The 18,750-nt window shown below is 36.5% G+C and overlaps 1 protein-coding gene and 1 non-coding gene across 3 annotated transcripts in view; one reads left to right on the forward strand and one right to left on the reverse strand.

The window, feature by feature from the left end:
- Positions 1-18,750, reverse strand: part of LAMA2 (laminin subunit alpha 2) — a 623,525-nt gene that overhangs the window by 497,263 nt on the left and 107,512 nt on the right. The gene's annotated exons all lie outside the window — the stretch shown is intronic.
- Positions 11,644-11,738, forward strand: LOC137769762 (U8 small nucleolar RNA). Its single transcript, XR_011075074.1, has one exon. It is a non-coding gene; the product is annotated as a U8 small nucleolar RNA (small nucleolar RNA).

Below are 18,750 nucleotides of genomic sequence, written 5' to 3' on the forward strand. Positions count from 1 at the left end.
TTTCCCTCTTCAGAATAGGAGAAAGATATGTTGAATTTAAATAGATCATGAAAGTTTTTAAATCCCTTCTCTCTCGAGGAGAGAATTTTCTAGATTAGTGAAAATTGATTTCCTCAAATCCACTATGTCTGTGAGCACCTGCCATATGAAATTCTAATTATCAGAGCTGTATCCTCCATTTCACCTGAACCAATGGAAAAAAAATTAAAGGAATATTGTAGCTTTCCCATCTTTTCAGGCATGTTTGGTAGGGATACTTTCAATGTTGCTGTATTTCTGGGAGAAAATTGTCCTGGCTTCAGTACATGTATGGTCATTAGCCAGATTTAGAAAGTATAACTTGGTCCCAAGATATATACAGGTTCATTCGGGTTCACCACTTAGAATTAACATCTTTGATTATAAAAAGACTTTTAAACCTTTTAAACCAATTCAGTAACCAGTTTAAATCTGATTTATTACTGTTGCCACATTGTTCCTGACAAAGAAACCTGCAATAATCCCCAACAGCTGCTGGCCAACAGGTGCTGCCGAATAACATTGAAACACTGAGCCATAAGCTAGAATCAATTTTGTCTCCTTCACTGTTACAATCAAGCAAGCAGAACGACTGGAGCATTTTTAGTCTTACCTTTAATATCCTTCAAAAACAGAGGTGGGAAACAGGACCCCACCGCATAATCAAGAAAGCACACTCCCTGTCATGATAATTGTTCTCCAGAGTCGTGCATTTTATGAGTTACATATAAAACTTATAGGGAAGGTCATCTTCTGAAATCAGAACACAGCTGCAAGGCAGTAAGAATCACATTGTATACATAAAAAACTCAGTGCCTGAGATATCACATTCAAGGGTTTAAATTTTAAGAAGTGCTCATTTGCAATCTGTGAACATATATCAAGGCAATTTAAACTATTTCTGTCCTCTGGCCCTGAATTTACATTCATATCTTTTCCTTCTAACTGCTTCTTTTTGAAAATGGACATTTGAGAAGCCACAAAAGGTCAAATATTTAATTAATGACTCTATGCTTTTCAAAAAAATTATTTCTTCATTTTTCTGAAGACTCACTCTAATGTCTGTCTCCAGCCTGGATTTTTGGATTAAGCACGTTGTGATTTTTTAAAATAACTATCCCAATTAGAAGTTGTGGAATATTTGGCAAAATTTTGAGGTTTTTGAAAAACTAGTCACAACACAGTTTTTAAAGAATCTGAGCCGTAACCTTGACTCTAGTATTGAGTTTTTGTCATTCTTGGCAAGACATTGTGACTCAATTTTACTATCTATGACACATAAATAACACCAGCATGCTTTATCTTCTGCAGTTGTGGTACCCTTGAAAATCTGTGTGAACCGAAGTTGGGAAAATAAAATTACAAGCTCTGAATATAGTCGGGGAAAAAAAATCAATAAGGAACTGTAAGATGAATCCTTCTGACAAGTGAAGAATCCTTTTATACCCTATTTTTAAAAATAAATTCCCGTTTTAGTATTTTAAAAAATTTCAGCCATAACTCCAAAGTGCTTGGAAGCAAAAAGAGAGAGAATTCCTAATAGTTGAGAGATTGTGGTCTGGGTGGGAAGATAATTAACTTATTTCTACATTGGCTCAAGCATTTTATAGGCAATTTTTATACTAAATGAGTCTTTATTTTACTAAAGAGTTAACTTCTATACTCTCCAAAGACACCCAGTGGAGAGGATTGTTTCCTCATCACCACCAGGTGAGATTTCAATGGCATGTGTTTCTTAATTAATTGTAGTTGGTAGAGATACTGGTATGTTTAATATGAATGAAGATATTCTCTTGTAGGAAACTGTTTTATAGTAGAAGTGCTAAAATTAGCCATTTCTATCTAGGTATTTGGGTTATGCATACCAAAAAAAAAAAAAAAAAATCACAGACCACACTGCAGTAAGCACTCTACATCCTGGGTACAATATGTATTTGTGGTCCCTACAATGTTTTCCAGAAGATTAAGTTGATTCTGTGTGAATCATTTGGAAAATTCCTACAAGTGATTCTATCCAAAAAGTCATCTTTCCCTGCCAAAGGTCCTGGCAATATACAGATCTTGACTCTATCACTATTTAGGGAATACTTCAAGAGGTAGAAAAAATGAAAAAATAAGCTATCTTTGAATGTATATTTTTCTCAGCATTTCTTTACACGTGGAAATAGAATTTTTTTGAATCTAGATTTAACAAACAGCAAGATTTTAGTAAAACAACTGCTTTGTTAGGAGACTCTATATAGTACTAATTAAAGCTACATCTTTGGATTCTTGTGACCTGGGACCAAATACGAGCAAAACTTTTAGTTCTCATTGGTATAATAGGACTAACTATATTTCCACTCTCCCAGGGTTATGATGAAATAGGATGATGGCTGTAAATTTTTATGTGGCTTTGTAGTTAACTTTCAGTACTGGAAGAAAATGAACATCTCTTACCTTCACTAACTTTGAATTTTTTTTTAAAGTTTGGCAGCCTTATATTACCTTATATCCCAAAGGAGTAATCTTAAGATCAAGAAGATGGACAGCAACACTTGCATCAGTGAATGCATGCAGGGTTTCTGCAAGCTTTGGTACAAAGATTAATGCCAGCCTCTGAGACAGCATCAGTATCCCATCGTGCAGGTAATGACACCATGTGCAAGAACGAAATAAGCATGTTGTCACCGTCTTCCATGATTTCAGTCCTGAACTATCATGTGTTGTGTACCTTGGTTCTTTCCTTTCAAACTGTACAGCTACTAAAATGGTGAGGGAAGTTTCTTGAGGATGTATTTCATTAGGTTTAAAACTGCCCATAAAATCTGACAATTTGTGTCAGTGTCGCTGCTAGGAAGCCAATAAAGCCAGCACACCACGGCAGGCTGCGTGAAACGCCAGCAGCATCTCCATCACCTGATGACTCAACTGTACCCCAAAGACAAACTAATCAACACAGACCATTTTACTGACAGTATACTTGTGTTCCCGTATTTCAGAAAGGCAATTTGGGTATACTTGATGTGTAGCAGCTCTTAGGAAAAAATGGCAGCCTAAAATGGAGAAAGCTGGCTGTTAATATTTCTGATATATTCCTCCATCAGAAAAGCACTGGCCAACCAAGAAGCCTGTGTGCGAGCACAGGTCACTCTCCACACCGCCCCTCCCGGGAGCCGGTGCAGCCCGCCACTGCCAGGGTCCGGTGATCCAGGGACAACTTCCCCGGGAGAACGCACGGCGCGCCTCAGGCTGGTGCAACGTCACGCCGCCGGCCTCTGCCGCCGCAGGCTCGCCCCGCATCCGTGCCCCTCCCTCCCCCTGGCCTAAGTGAGCCAGAGCCCCCAAATCAGCTGCCCCTTTAACCCCGTCCTGTCTGGGCGGGGAACAGACGCCCTCAGGCGACCTACATGCAGAGGCGGGTCCAAATCCAAAGCTGAACCCCGGCAGCTGTACGAACAAAGAGAAAGGAAATTTCTCCCAGCAGCCTCAGAAGCAGCGGATAAAGCTCCACAAACAACTTGATGTACCTGCATCTGTGGAATACCTGAACAGACAACGAATCATCCCATATTGAGGAGGTGGACTTTGGGAGAGGATATATTATTTTTTCCCCTCTTCCTCTTTTTGTGAGTGTATATGTGTATGCTTCTGTGTGAGATTTTGTCTGTATAGCTTTGCTTTCACCATTTGTCCTAGGGTTCTGTCCATCCGTGTGTTTTTTTTACTTTAGAAAAAAATTTTTTTCTTTTTTTCTTAATAATTACATTTTATTCTTTATTTTAATAACTATTTTATTTTATCTTTATTTTATTTTATTATATTTTATCCTCTTTCTTTTTTCTTTCTATTTTTTTCTCCCTTTTATTCTGAGCCGTGTGGATGAAAGGGTCTTGGTGCTCCAGCCAGGCATCAGGGCTGTGCCTCTGAGGTGGGAGAGCCAACTTCAAGACACTGGTCCACAAGAGACCTCCCAGCTCCACGTAATACCAAATGATGAAAATCTCCCAGTGATCTCCATCACAACACCAAGACCCAGCTTCACTCAACGACCAGCAAGCAATAGTGCTGGACACCCTACACCAAACAACTAGCAAGACAGGAACACAGCCCCATCCATTAGCAGAGAGGCTGTCTAAAATCATAATAAGGCCACAGACACCCCAAAACACACCACCAGACGTGGACGTGCCCACCAGAAAGACAAGATCCAGCCTCATCCACCAGAACACAGGCACTAGTCCCCTCCACCAGGAAGCCTACACAACCCACTGAACCAACCTTAGCCACTGGGGACAGATACCAAAAACAACGGGAACTACGAACATGCAGCCTGTGAAAAGGAGACCCCAAACACAGTAAGATAAGCAAAATGAGAAGACAGAGAAATACACAGCAGATGAAGGAGCAGGGTCAAAACACACCAAACCTAACAAATGAAGAGGAAATAGGTAGTCTACCTGAAAAATAATTCAGAATAATGATAGTAAGGAAGATCCAAAATCTTGGAAATAAAATAGACAAAATGCAAGAAACATTTAACAAGGATATAGAAGAACTAAAAAGGAACCAAGCAACGATGAAAAACACAATAAATGAAGTTAAAAATACTCTAGACGGGATCAATAGCAGAATAACTGAGGCAGAAGAACGGATAAGTGACCTGGAAGATAAAATGGTGGAAATAACTACTGCAGATCAGAATAAAGAAAAAAGAATGAAAAGAACTGAGGACAGTCTCAGAGACCTCTGGGACAACATTAAACGCACCAACATTCGAATTATAGGGGTCCCAGAAGAAGAAGAGAAAAAGAAAGGGACTGAGAAAATATTTGAAGAGATTATAGTTGAAAACTTCCCTAATATGGGAAAGGAAATAGTTAATCAAGTCCTGGAAGCACAGAGAGTCCCATACAGGATAAACCCAAGGAGAAACACGCCAAGACACATATTAATCAAACTATCAAAAATTAAATATAAAGAAAACATATTAAAAGCAGCAAGGGAAAAACAACAAATAACACACAAGGGAATCCCCATAAGGTTGACAGCTGATCTTTCAGCAGAAACTCTGCAAGCCAGAAGGGAGTGGCAGGATATACTTAAAGTGATGAAGGAGAAAAACCTACAACCAAGGTTACTCTACCCAGCAAGGATCTCATTCAGATGTGATGGAGAAATTAAAACCTTTACAGACAAGCAAAAGCTGAGAGAGTTCAGCACTACCAAACCAGCTTTACAACAAATGCTAAAGGAACTTCTCTAGGCAAGAAACACAAGAGAAGGAAAACACCTACAATAACAAACCCAAAACATTTAAGAAAATGGGAATAGGAACATACATATCGATAATTACCTTGAATGGAAATGGATTAAATGCTCCCACCAAAAGACACAGACTGGCTGAATGGATACAAAAACAAGACCCATATATATGCTGTCTACAAGAGACCCACTTCAGACCTGGAGACACATACAGACTGAAAGTGAGGGGATGGAAAAAGATATTCCATGCAAATGGAAATCAAAAGAAAGCTGGAGCAGCAATTCTCATATCAGACAAAATAGACTTTAAAATAAAGACTATAACAAGAGACAAAGAAGGACACTATATAATGATCAAGGGATCGATCCAAGAGGAAGGTATAACAATTGTAAATATTTATGCACCCAACATAGGAGCACCTCAATACATAAGGCAAATACTAACAGCCGTAAAAGGGGAAATCAACAGCAACACAATCATAGTAGGGGACTTTAACACCCCACTTTCACCAATGGACAGATCATCCAAAATGAAAATAAATAAGGAAACACAAGCTTTAAATGATACATTAAACAAGATGGACTTAATTGATATTTATAGGACATTCCACCCAAAAACAACAGAATACACATTTTTCTCAAGTGCTCATGGAACATTCTCCAGGATAGATCATATCTTGGGTCACAAATCAAGTCTTGGCAAATATAAGAATATTGAAATCATATCAAGTATATTTTCCGACCACAATGCTATGAGACTAGATATCAATTATAGGAAAAAATCTGTAAAAAATACAAACACATGGAGGCTACACAATACACTACTTAATAACGAAGTGATCACTGAAGAAGTCAAAGGGGAAATCAAAAAATACCTAGAAACAAATGACAATGGAGACACAATGACCCAAAACCTATGGGATGCAGCAAAAGCAGTTCTAAGAGGGAAGTTTATAGCAATACAATCCTACCTCAAGAAACAACAGACATCTCAAATAAACAACCTAACCTTGCACCTAAAGCAATTAGAGAAAGAAGAACAAAAAAACCCCAAAGTTAGCAGAAGGAAAGAAATCATAAAGATCAGATCAGAAATAAATGAAAAAGAAATGAAGGAAACAATAGCAAAGATCAATAAAACTAAAAGCTGGTTCTTTGAGAAGATAAACAAAATTGATAAACCATTAGCCAGACTCATCAAGAAAAAAAGGGAGAAGACTCACTTCCATAGATTTAGAAATGAAAAAGTAGAAGTAACAACTGACACTGCAGAAATACAAACGATCATGAGAGATTACTACAAGCAACTCTATGCCAATAAAATGGACAACCTGGAAGAAATGGACAAATTCTTAGAAATGCACAACCTGCCGAGATTGAACCAGGAAGAAATAGAAAATATGAACAGACCAATCACAAGCACTGAAATTAAAACTGTGACTAAAAATCTTCCAACAAACAAAAGCCCAGGACCAGATGGCTTCACAGGTGAATTCTATTAAACATTTAGAGAAGAGCTAACACCTATCCTTCTCAAACTCTTCCAAAATATAGCAGAGGGAGGAACACTCCCAAACTCATTCTACAAGGCTACCATCACCCTGATACCAAAACCAGACAAAGATGTCACAAAGAAAGAAAACTAGAAACCAATATCACTGATGAACATAGATGCAAAAATCCTCAACAAAAGACTAGCAGACAGAATCCAACAGCACATTAAAAGGATCATGCACCATGATCAAGTGGGGTTTATTCCAGGAATGCAAGGATTCTTCAATACACGCAAGTCAATCAACGTGATACACCATATTAACAAATAGAAGGAGAAAAACCATAGAATCCTCTCAATAGATGCAGAAAAAGCCTTCAACAAAATTCAACACCCATTTATGATAAAAGCCCTGCAGAAAGTAGGCATAGAGGGAACTTTCCTCAACATAATAAAGGCCATATATGACAAACCCACAGCCAACATCGTCCTCAATGGTGAAAAACTGAAACCATTTCCACTAAGATCAGGAACAAGACAAGGCTGCCCACTCTCTCCACTATTATTCAACATAGTTTTGGAAGTGTTAGCCACAGCAATCAGAGAAGAAAAAGAAATAAAAGGAATCCAAATTGGAAAAGAAAAGTAAAGCTGTCACTGTTTGCAGATGACATGATACTATACGTAAAGAATCCTAAAGATGCTCCCAGAAAACTACTACAGCTAATCAATGAATTTGGTAAAGTAGCAGGATACAAAATTAATGCACAGAAATCTCTTGCATTCCTATACACTAATGATGAAAAATCTGAAAGTGAAATTAAGAAAACACTCCCATTTAACATTGCAACAAAAAGAATAAAATATCTAGGAATAAACCTACCTAAGGAAACAAAAGACCTGTATGCAGAAAATTATAAGACTGTGATGAAAGAAATTAAAGATGATACAAACAGATGGAGAGATATACCATGTTCTTGGATTGCAAGAATCAACATTGTGAAAATGACTATACTACCCAAAGCAATCTACAGATTCAATGCAATCCCTATCAAACTACCACTGGCATTTTTCACAGAACTAGAACAAAAAATTTCACAATTTGTATGGAAACAGAAAAGAACCCGAATAGCCCAAGCAATCTTGAGAACGAAAAATAGAGCAAAAGGAATCAGGCTCCCTGACTTCAGACTATACTACAAAGCTACAGTAATCAAGACAGTATGGTACTGGCACAAAAACAGAAACATAGATCAATGGACCAAAACGTACAAACAACTCATGCAGCTCAATATCAAAAAAACAAACAACCCAATCCAAAATTGGGCAGATGACCTAAGTCGACATTTCTTCAAAGAAGATATACAGATTGCCAACAAACACATGAAAGAATGCTCAACATCATGAATCATTAGAGAAATGCAAATCAAAACTACAATGAGATATCATCTCACACCAGTCAGAATGGCCATCATCAAAAAATCTATAAACAGGGCTTCCCTGGTGGTGCAGTGGTTAAGAACCCGCCTGCCAATGCAGGGGACACGGGTTCGAGTGCTGGTCCGGGAAGATCCCACATGCCACAGAACAACTAAGTCTGTGCGCTACAACTACTGAGCCTGCGCTCTAGAGCCGGCACTCTGCAACAAGGGAGGCCACCGCAATGAGAAGCCAGTGCACCGCAGCAAAGAGTGGCCCCCACTCGCCTCAACTAGAGAAAAGCCAGGGTGCAGCAACAGAGACCCAGTACAGCCAAAAATAAATAAATAAAAAAAAAAACAAAACAAAACCAGAGCCTTAAAAAAAAAAAAAAATCTATAAACAATAAATGCTGGAGAGGGTGTGGAGAAAAGGGTACCCTCTTGCACTTGGTTGGAATGTAAATTGATACAGCCACTTTGGAGAACAGTATGGAGGTTCCTTAAAAAACTAAAAATAGAACTACCATATGACCCAGCAATCCCACTACTGGGCATATACCCTGAGAAAACCATAATTCAAAAAGAGTCATGTACCAAAATGTTCATTGCAGCTCTATTTACAATAGCCAGGACATGGAAGCAACCTAAATGTCCATCATCGGATGAATGGATAAAGAAGATGTGGCACATATATACAATGGAATATTACTCAGCCATAAAAAGAAACGAAATGGAGTTACTTGTAGTGAGGTGGATGGAGTTAGAGTCTGTCATACAGAGTGAAGTAAGTCAGAAAGAGAAAAACAAATACAGTATGCTAACACATATATATGGAATCTAAGGGGGAAAAAAAAAGGTCATGAAGAACCTAGTGGCAAGACGGGAATAAAGACACAGACCTACTAGAGAATGGACTTGAGGATATGGGGAGGGGGAAGGGTAAGCTGTGACAAAGTGAGAGAGTGGCATGGACATATATACACTACCAAATGTAAAATAGATAGCTAGTGGGAAGCAGCCGCAGAGCACAGGGAGATCAGCTCGGTGCTTTGTGACCACCTAGAGGGACGGGATAGGCAGGGTGGGAGGGAGGTAGATGCAAGAGGCAAGAGATATGGGAACATATGTGTATGTATAACTGATTCACTTTGTTATAAAGCAGAAACTAACACACCATTGTAAAGCAATTATACTCCAATAAAGATGTTTAAAAAAAAGAAAAAAGGAAAAGCACTGGCCAAAGTGATTCCTTTCACTAAATCTCCCTTAGTGAATAGAATGTTAGACTAGTTATTCGTGTGTGATTTACATACACGTGGCCACACTTTGGTAATCCTGTTTGAGCCCACATATCTTAGTCAAATAGCATGGATCAGACATTTCATTTGGGAAAAAAAGGATGTATTTTAAATAGATTCCAATGCCACAGAGAAATTACTTTTTGAAAGCAATTTAATACGGTTCCATGAATAGCATCTAGGATCCCCAATTCACTTAACATTTAAGAACCTACTATGTACCAGCAGACAATCTGTTTGCCAAACACCATGTGGTGCTCAGGGGACACACAGATCACAGACACAGCCCCTGTTTTCCAGGAGCTCACTCCATTGTGGAAGAAACAGCAGCGGTGGCACCAAGAGTTGCTTAGCATCCCTCATACTTCGCCTTTCCTTGGTGATCTCTGTGAGCTTCCCTAAAACCTTCTCGAATCAATACAATCTAAGTAAAACACTGCGCTGCCACTGCATCTTAGAGACAAGTCTCCTTGGCCCCCCTTCCAAGATTGCTTCCCCTGAGCTCTCCACAGAGCTACCTAAGCCCATGATGGGAAACAGGCACAAACCTTCATTGGCAATATCATGTGATAAATAATATAAATACAAAGACCTCTGTAGCTCAGAGTGGTGACTGTTAAAAGATTAGGACATCAGGGGATTATTTCAGGAAATTCTTAAAAGGTGAGGACACGTTGCCCACGCAAATAATAGGAAGTTTAGGAGAAGGGAGGCAGAAGGGGCAACCTTTGAGAAAGCGTATGCAGGTTCACTGTGCAATAACTACGAAGCACTCAGCATGACAAGAGCGCAGTGTGTCAATGCGAGGCGTGTCAAAGATTAGGTTGGGCTGATGAACAGGGACCAGATTATAAAGGGGATGCCTGTCTTATTAAAAGTTCCAATATAAACTTTAAATTGGAGACTATGGCATCCTTACGAGAATATTAAGCAACAGAGATGTGCGAATGGGAGAAGGAAGAGAGGGTGGCAGATGACTAACTTAAGAGGCTGTTCAGAAATTAAAGGAAGAAATATTTAGATTCTGGAGGAAGGTAATGGCTGTAGGACTGGAAAGAAGCAGAAGGCTTTTAGAAAGATGTCAGAGGCAATACCCTCAGCACTTGGTGGCTGAGTGGATGGCAACTGTAAAAGCGGGCTCCATGGTATGGCTTGTGGTGTGGATAATGGGTGAATGGGGCTCTTCATCAAGATCAGGAATATAGAGGAAGAAATGAGAGGTCACAATGACTAGTGCCCAGCTGCTATGATCGAAACAAGTATGTTTAAGGCAGCTAAAACAAAATAAGATTATCACCCATTTCTTCCAAAAAGAAATCTGTTGACACAAGTAGTAAAAAGACACTAAACTCTTAGCAAAAAGCACTTTAAAATTTCACATTAAAATTCTACAAAAGTGTTATGCAGAGAGCAATACAATTTCCTATATATGATCATAACCACAAATGACGTCTCTGGGTTTCAATAATCGAAGATCACATTTTAAATACTTTACAAGTTGGTTCTCACCTAGCCTGTGATATCTGCTGCCAATATTATATATTTAATTATAGACTGATTAAATACTGATCATTAGGCATTTATGATAAATGCCTAACATTAGGCTTTGCCATCAGAGACACTGATGGGCACTTTTCAATCTTAGGTTCTTCTTTTTTTTTTTTTTTACCAAAACATAAGAATAATTATATCACACTTACATATCTTTTCTTTAAAAATACAATAAATCTCAAACAGATAGTTCTGAAGAAAAAGCATGAGAATAGGAAACACTTGAAAGTAGGATCTCCCCTAACAAAAACTAGAAATATGCAGCTAATGGGTAGATAAATAAATATAAAAAGGGACAGAAACACAAAAATTATATATATATATATATATATATAAAATTATATATAATATAGATATATTCTTTCCCTTGAGTTGAGGCATCTTTGGGTCAATCTACAGAGCTATAGAATAATTGGAAAACTTTTCTAGAATGAAACTATTGTAACTATTCCTTCAACAACAATTTATTAGTCTGTGTATTTAGCATAGGAACTGGAGTTAATTTAAATTGTACAATTACTATTAAATTATTGGAAATATTTTAAAGTAATGAGAAGTCGACAAGTTATCAATTACTCAAAAATTCAGTAAAATACCAGTATTAAAATGCTAAAAAAAATCATCAGGTAGGATAATCCTCACCTGTTCCTCCTTTTGGAGGGCAGATACAGAGTGAAGTAGGTCAGAAAGAGAAGAACAAATATCGTACCAGATCACATATATGTGGAATCTAGAAAAATAGTACAGATGAACTTATTTGCAAAGCAGAAACAGAGTCACAGATGTAGAGAACAAACTTACAGTTACCAAGGGGGGGAAGGGGGCGATGGGATGAATTGGGAGATTGAGACTGACATATATACACTACTATGCATAAAATAGATAACTAATGAGAACCTACTGTATAGTCAGGGAACTCTACTCAATGCTCTGTGGTGACCTAAATGGGAAGGAAATCTAAAAAATAGTGGATATATGTCTACTGATGACTGATTCACTTTGCTGTACAGCAAGAAACGAACACAACATTGTAAAGGCAATAAAAATTAATTTAAAAATTTAAAAATAAAATGCTAAAAAAGCAAGTTTTCTTTATATTATCTTATTATATAAAGCACAATAGGGCTTCCCTGCTGGCACAGTGGTTAAGAATCCGCCTGCCAATGCAGGGGACACGGGTTCAAGCGCTGGTCCGGGAAGATCCCACATGCCGCGAAGCAACTAAGCCCGTGCGCCACAACTACTGAGCTTGCACTCTAAAGCCCGCGAGCCACAACTACTTAGCCCATGGGCTGCAACTACTGAAACCCGCGCGCCTAGAGCCCGTGCTCTGCAACAAGAAAAGCCACTGCAATGAGAAGCCCGAGCACCGCAACGAAAGAATAGCCCCTGCTCGCCACAACTAGAGAAACCCTGGCACAGCAACAAAGACCCAATGCAGCCAAAAATAAATTAATTAATTAAAATAAAAAATCAGGACAGACAGGAAAATGCTGCTGTTTTAGCCATTTAAAAAAAAAAAAAAAAAACCACAATAGATAACGTTAGTAAATCATTTTTTTTTTAATTTCAAGGCTGAGATATTTGAGTGGGCTAAGAATGGAGCAATCATTATCTCCTCCTCCTCCTACAAGAAAAATGTGAGGTGTGTTATCTATAAAAATTAATGAAGAAGGAAGAAAACAAAGAAAGAAGGAAGGGGGGATGGAGAGAAAAACGAGGGAGAACTTAAACTCACTGCCTTACACAAGCCTAACCTCAGCGGCCAACATAAACACTGAGAATAAACTCTGGGAAAGAAACCTTAGCATTTTTACACAAAAAGGATAGTAAATCATAACCCATAGAAGTTTTTATCCAAAATAACACACATTAAAGTAGAATTTTCTTTCCAGTATATTTTTTCTTTCCAAAATAAATTTCTGACAACTCAGTAGGTATTTTATAGGAGTTTTGAATGTTATTGAGGAATCTGATAATTCCTTAAGGTTTCACTTGAACATTTGGATCACATAAATTGAAACCAGGGTGAAATTGTGTCAACAGGCACTAACTATAAATATGTCCTGAAATGAGTTTAGTGGGAAATGTGTTAAATTCCATATAATAGAATATTATGAAGCGTCAAAAAGATATTAATAGTGTTTATAATTTGACAATAATTAGAACATGTCAAAATATGTGCATATACTATAATAGAATATAAGAAAAAGAATTATAAATAAAGCCAGAAAATAAGAAAAGTACATTGTTCTTAATTTGCAAATTAAAATCAAAGTAAGAAAAACAAGAAACTTCGTTTACAATTTAGTAAATGAATTTCAGTCAAACTGTATTTACTAAGAGGACAATATGCTAGGCTCCGATGATTCAACAGTCCACAAAACAAACATGATCCCTGCTCTCACAGAAATACATCCTTGCTAAATTGTTCAGAAATACATATGCGTGTAAATCAGTGAGTATTGAGACACGACTGTATTTGACTGAAAATAACCACCATCATCGTACCTCTGATTTGGAAACTTATTTTTCTAAAATGTTTCAAGACGTAGCAGTAGTTTACATGTCCACCTTGCTCCTCTTTGCTGCTACTACCAAATCAGTTTCCTCTTTCCCTCCAGAAATTTCAGCTTATTTGAAGCTTCTATCATCAATCTATACCACCTACTACATCCCCCACTGCTTTCATAAAACCACCTTCCAGGCATTTTAAAGACATGGTTTCTGGTTCATCTTCCTTCCCACCTCTCCTTGTGTAACTGCAAAATCAACACATGTGACTCACCCAGTGCTCAGGTCCTTGACTTCCTCATCAACCTCTTTTATGCCTCTCCATCTCCAGTACCCACCCTCAGGGCTCCTCCCTAGACCTGGCATTCACCACACCACCTTATCCTTTCAGCTCACTCACTCTTGTACCCCATTACAACAAGTCATGGCCCTTTCTCTTATCCATCCCCTCTTTCCTGCCATCATTCCCTCCTCCCTGGCTTAATGATTCCATGATCCATCATTAAAATCACTGCATAACAAACCTCCTCAACTCCATTTCTCTTTTAAGAAAGCTGCTTCATTCTTTTACTTAAAATTCACTGGAAAATTTGAACATCTTATCACAGGTATGAACTCTTGAATAGCCAGCTTGTACCTACAGTTTCAACCTTGACTCATATTATTCTTCCCATCCCTTACTTTACCCTAGCCGCACTGGCCATTTCTTGAACCCACCAAACCCTTTCTTACTATTATGCCTATCCACTTTTTCATCACTCTGCCTTATGAGCTTATCTCCCCAACTCTTGACTTGCCAGCCTCTTTCTCATCCTTCTTCTCTCAGTTGCAATGTCACCTCCACATATAGTCTTCTCTGGCCATTTCATCTAAAATAACTTGACACAATGACTTTCTATTACATTGTCTTGTTTATTTCCTTCTTAGAACTAACTGTATATATAGTTATATTGTTTAATTACTTACTGGCTATCTCCTGCATTAGACTTATAAGCGCCATAAGGACAAAGCCCTTATCTGTTTTGTTCACTTTTATATTACATATTAGCAAATATTAAATTCATACACAAATTAATAGAATGAATAAAAGGGAAGTAATAGGAGAGTAAGGTTTGACTATATACATGTCAAAAATCTAAAAATAGTATTAAAAAAAAGGGGGGGGGTGTGGAATTGGATGAAGGCCATCAAAAGGTGCTAAAACTTCCAGTTATAAGATACATAAGTACTAGGAATGTAAACATGATAAATATAATTAACACTGCTGTATGTTAAACGCAAAAGTTGTTAAGAGAATAAATCCTAATAGTTCTCATCACACACACAAAATTTTTTTCTACTTATTTAATTTTGTACTTAGATGATGGATGTTCACTAAATTTATTGTTATAATAATTTCATGATGTATGTGAGTCAAATTATTATGCTGTACACCTTAAAATTATACAGTGCTATATATCCATTAAATCTCAATATAAAGGAAGAAAAATAAATGAACAAATAAAAATTGATTTAGAAAGGAAAAACTAAAGAAAAATAGTAAAAAAAAAAAAAAAAAAAAAGAGTTCAATATTTACTTAGCCATCTATACAAAAAAGAATCAGTATACACCAAGTCTACTAATTATACTCTTTTTTGGTCAATATAACTAAGAGAAATTAAGCCATATAAATGTATTTTTATGCAAAAACTGGTAATAACTAACATAAAAATTCACTAATCAAAAAAAGAAAAACCAGTCAAGTGGGTTGTTTGATAGCATATAATAAGGAAAATGATATCTGAATTCAATTTTTGAAAATTAAAATGAAAGTAGCATGAAAAATATAGATAGATAGAACCCAGAAATTCATCTATAAGAGAATCAGATTTAAATTATGAAATAACAAAGATATGCTAAGTCATAATATTTACCATAAATTCTGAAATTCACAAATATTAAGTAATTGAATATGTCATTGATGAGTCACAAATCTAACGAATCATGGGATTTCTCTACCAAATATCAGGTTCTTATCAACCCTCTCAACTTCATCCTACAGAAACCTTCTTTAACTATCCAGGTAAATACAGTATTATGCTAAGTATAATAGAATTATGTTAAACACATATATTATCTGACATAATATCTATGAGAATTTTCACTCAGAAAATAATTTCTATTGACTATATATAATTCAATGTGATAAACTTTTACATGTTCTTTATTTTCTCTGCCCATAAAACTATACCCATGAGGATACTTTTTAACTATCTCTAAACTTCTATGGGGTAGAAGATTGTATTAGATATGTGATCAGGATTTGTATAATAAGTGTTATTTTTAAAAGTAATCTTGGTAAAATATACAGTGGAACTTACATCCAATTTAATCTTCAGTTTCAAAGATAAAACTACATAGGTTCGATCAAATGGTAACAACACAAATAAATAAACAAAAAGCACTCAGCTAAATATTGATTCAAACTACCATAAGAAACTCAAAGTGTATCAGACTCTAAATAGATCAGATTCCATCCCTTTAGTATTCCTTTAGCATAGGTATTATAAACTCTGGCCTACTGTCCCGGAATGGTTCCATAACCTTGGTGTGATACACTAAAAACATCTTCATTCACAAATTTGGACCATTCAGCTAGTTGCAAACTGAGTAAACTAATAAGATAACGGATACCCCAAATCCTGGGAGTCTTCCTTGAAATAAAAATCCTTGGTATTCCTTGCTTTTCTCACCTGTCCTTCTCACAGTTACAGGTGTGTAATCATACGACAGAGATTCCTAATCTATCCTTTTGATTTGGACCATCAATTTTCAGCAGTTCCAGCTGTCACAATCCATTATGCACCATTCCTTAAAGCTCTTCTGTCATAAAAATTCTCTGGTTCTTAGCATTGACATAGCATTAACTCTTAAAATTTGATTCACAAAACCACTCCAGTCCTCAAGTATAATACTCCCACTTGAAATTAGCCTACCAGTTTATTAAACACCACAGAGTATTGCTCAAAAAGCCCAAGCTGATTAGTCTTTAATTAAAATAGCCACAGTTTGGACCTTTAATATCTCACTGGATTTAAACTTTCTATTAATTTTTCTCTGAGTCTATTAATCATAGTAATTAAATGAAAGGAACATGTGGCACAAAGACACTACTCCTTTCTTTCATAGATTTCTTGTTTAAAAAACACTGCCTCTCCCTCCCCGCACGAACACACACACACATTGTAAAGTTTATGTTTTTTAAAAAACTATTACTTCTGCATAAAAAAGCTACAAATTTTCTTTCATGTAGCCAGAATAGTCAGCCATAACAATATGTATATTAGGGCTATGTTAATTTTCAAAAAAAGGGGGGAGCAAGGATGCAGGTAAGAGTGTCTCTCATGTATATGCTGAAAAGCTCACACAAAAGAGAACAGAAATGTACAACTAGCCTGTAATGATGTGTGTAATATATTCTCAATATAATATGTATAAAATCTAACATATAAATAAATTTGAGTGTAAATTTCCCATCCCCTCTTGAGTTGCCTAGCAACACGAAGGCACCCAGAACCACTGCCAAGACAATGTTACTGAAATTTGTGAGAAGTAACTGTTCACTCATTGTTAAGTCAGGCTCCATCTACATTATATCTAAACTCTTGGTGGATCATTTTCCAGTTTCTGCTGCTAGTAATGTTTTCATACGAAAAAGAGAGTACTTTTTCATTTTCTCTTCAGCTTTCCAGTCAGGATGTTTTTGGCACGATCGATATACGTGCATAAAAATGTGGCTGTTGTCATTTAAAATAAATAATCCATGGCACTCACTGCTGGGGTTCAGTGATTTCATCCGCAGAAAGATTTTGCAGTGTATCTCAGGGATGGTTCTCATTGACAGGTAGAGAAATTAAGTAGTACCAGCGATGTATCTGGCATATGAAACCCAAAATATTTTTATTTAAAACAAAACATTCTGCTATCTTAAATGAAATTTCCATTCTCCTTTTGGATAGCCTAGTATATAACTGAGAATTGGACCTTACTTTGACATTGTCCCAACTTTAGTTATAGTTTTCTCTTCACAGCAGTAGATTCAATGAGGTGATGCACATGAAGTATCTACAACAAAACTGTCAATAAACAGTGAAGACAAAAAGGACAAAAGCCATGTGGAAACACTGAAATGTTACTGCACAAAATATACAATTGGTTTCTTCCTACCCTAACCTAGCTAGTCAGGAATTACACTCTTCCTACTCTTCACTAAACATAAATGTAATTGGATACTGCAGAATATAGATGTTTTATTTAAATTTAAATGTGAAAGCATGATATGTGTATGTGTGTGTGTGTGTGTGTAGTTCTCCTTAAATGCCAATTCCTGGGTCTCATATCCAGATACCCTAAATTGCAAAAAAAAAAAAATATTTTTATCAAAGATGATAATTATTTGAATGCCTTATAGTTGCAAACTATTTCTAATTTGCAACATTTCTCATTTAATGGAGGGCTACATCCCAACTCCTGAAATAACCTGATCATAGAATAAGAAATGTCTCTAACTTCAGTAAAACCATAACATTCTTGAGGGATATATCTTTGGATCACAAATCTCATAATGCATAAAAAATTTAAATGACTAGAAGTTGAACTTCTTTTTAGGTACCACTTCCTGCTATGAAACAAAGTTTTTATTACTTTTTAAAAGTTAATATAAGGTGTTAATTAACTGACAACCACACTGCAGTGTTGGTACTGTGTAGTCAGCTGGACTCACTTACTGGCTGCCAATAACTGAAGTCAGAGCAAAAATGACTGTCCTTAAAAATTTCATAGTGTATTACACACCTTGTAGATTTCTCACAAATATCTGAAACTGAAAGATTTGTAACTGTAAAGGGTAAATCTATAAATGCCAAGGCTCTATCACCGCATTAAAATTTTTAAACAGTTGATTATGTCAATTATTCTATACTATATGTTATAATATAAAAAGGGATAAATAATTCACAATAAATGTGCTCTGGCCATAGAATACAGTGGCAAATTCATGCTGTGATTTAAAATAATGTGGACATAAAAGAAAATTACTAGACCACGAATGCATTTCTCAAGTTAATACTCAAATGAGCCTAATTCCAGGGTTTTGCTTTCGCTGGAAATTAAACAGATGTACAGATATCAAGAGTACACAGGAAATACTTTCGAAAATTAAAACTCAAATGG

Source organism: Eschrichtius robustus, chromosome 9 (assembly GCF_028021215.1).
Source record: "Eschrichtius robustus isolate mEscRob2 chromosome 9, mEscRob2.pri, whole genome shotgun sequence".
Classification (NCBI taxonomy): Eukaryota; Metazoa; Chordata; class Mammalia; order Artiodactyla; family Eschrichtiidae; genus Eschrichtius; species Eschrichtius robustus.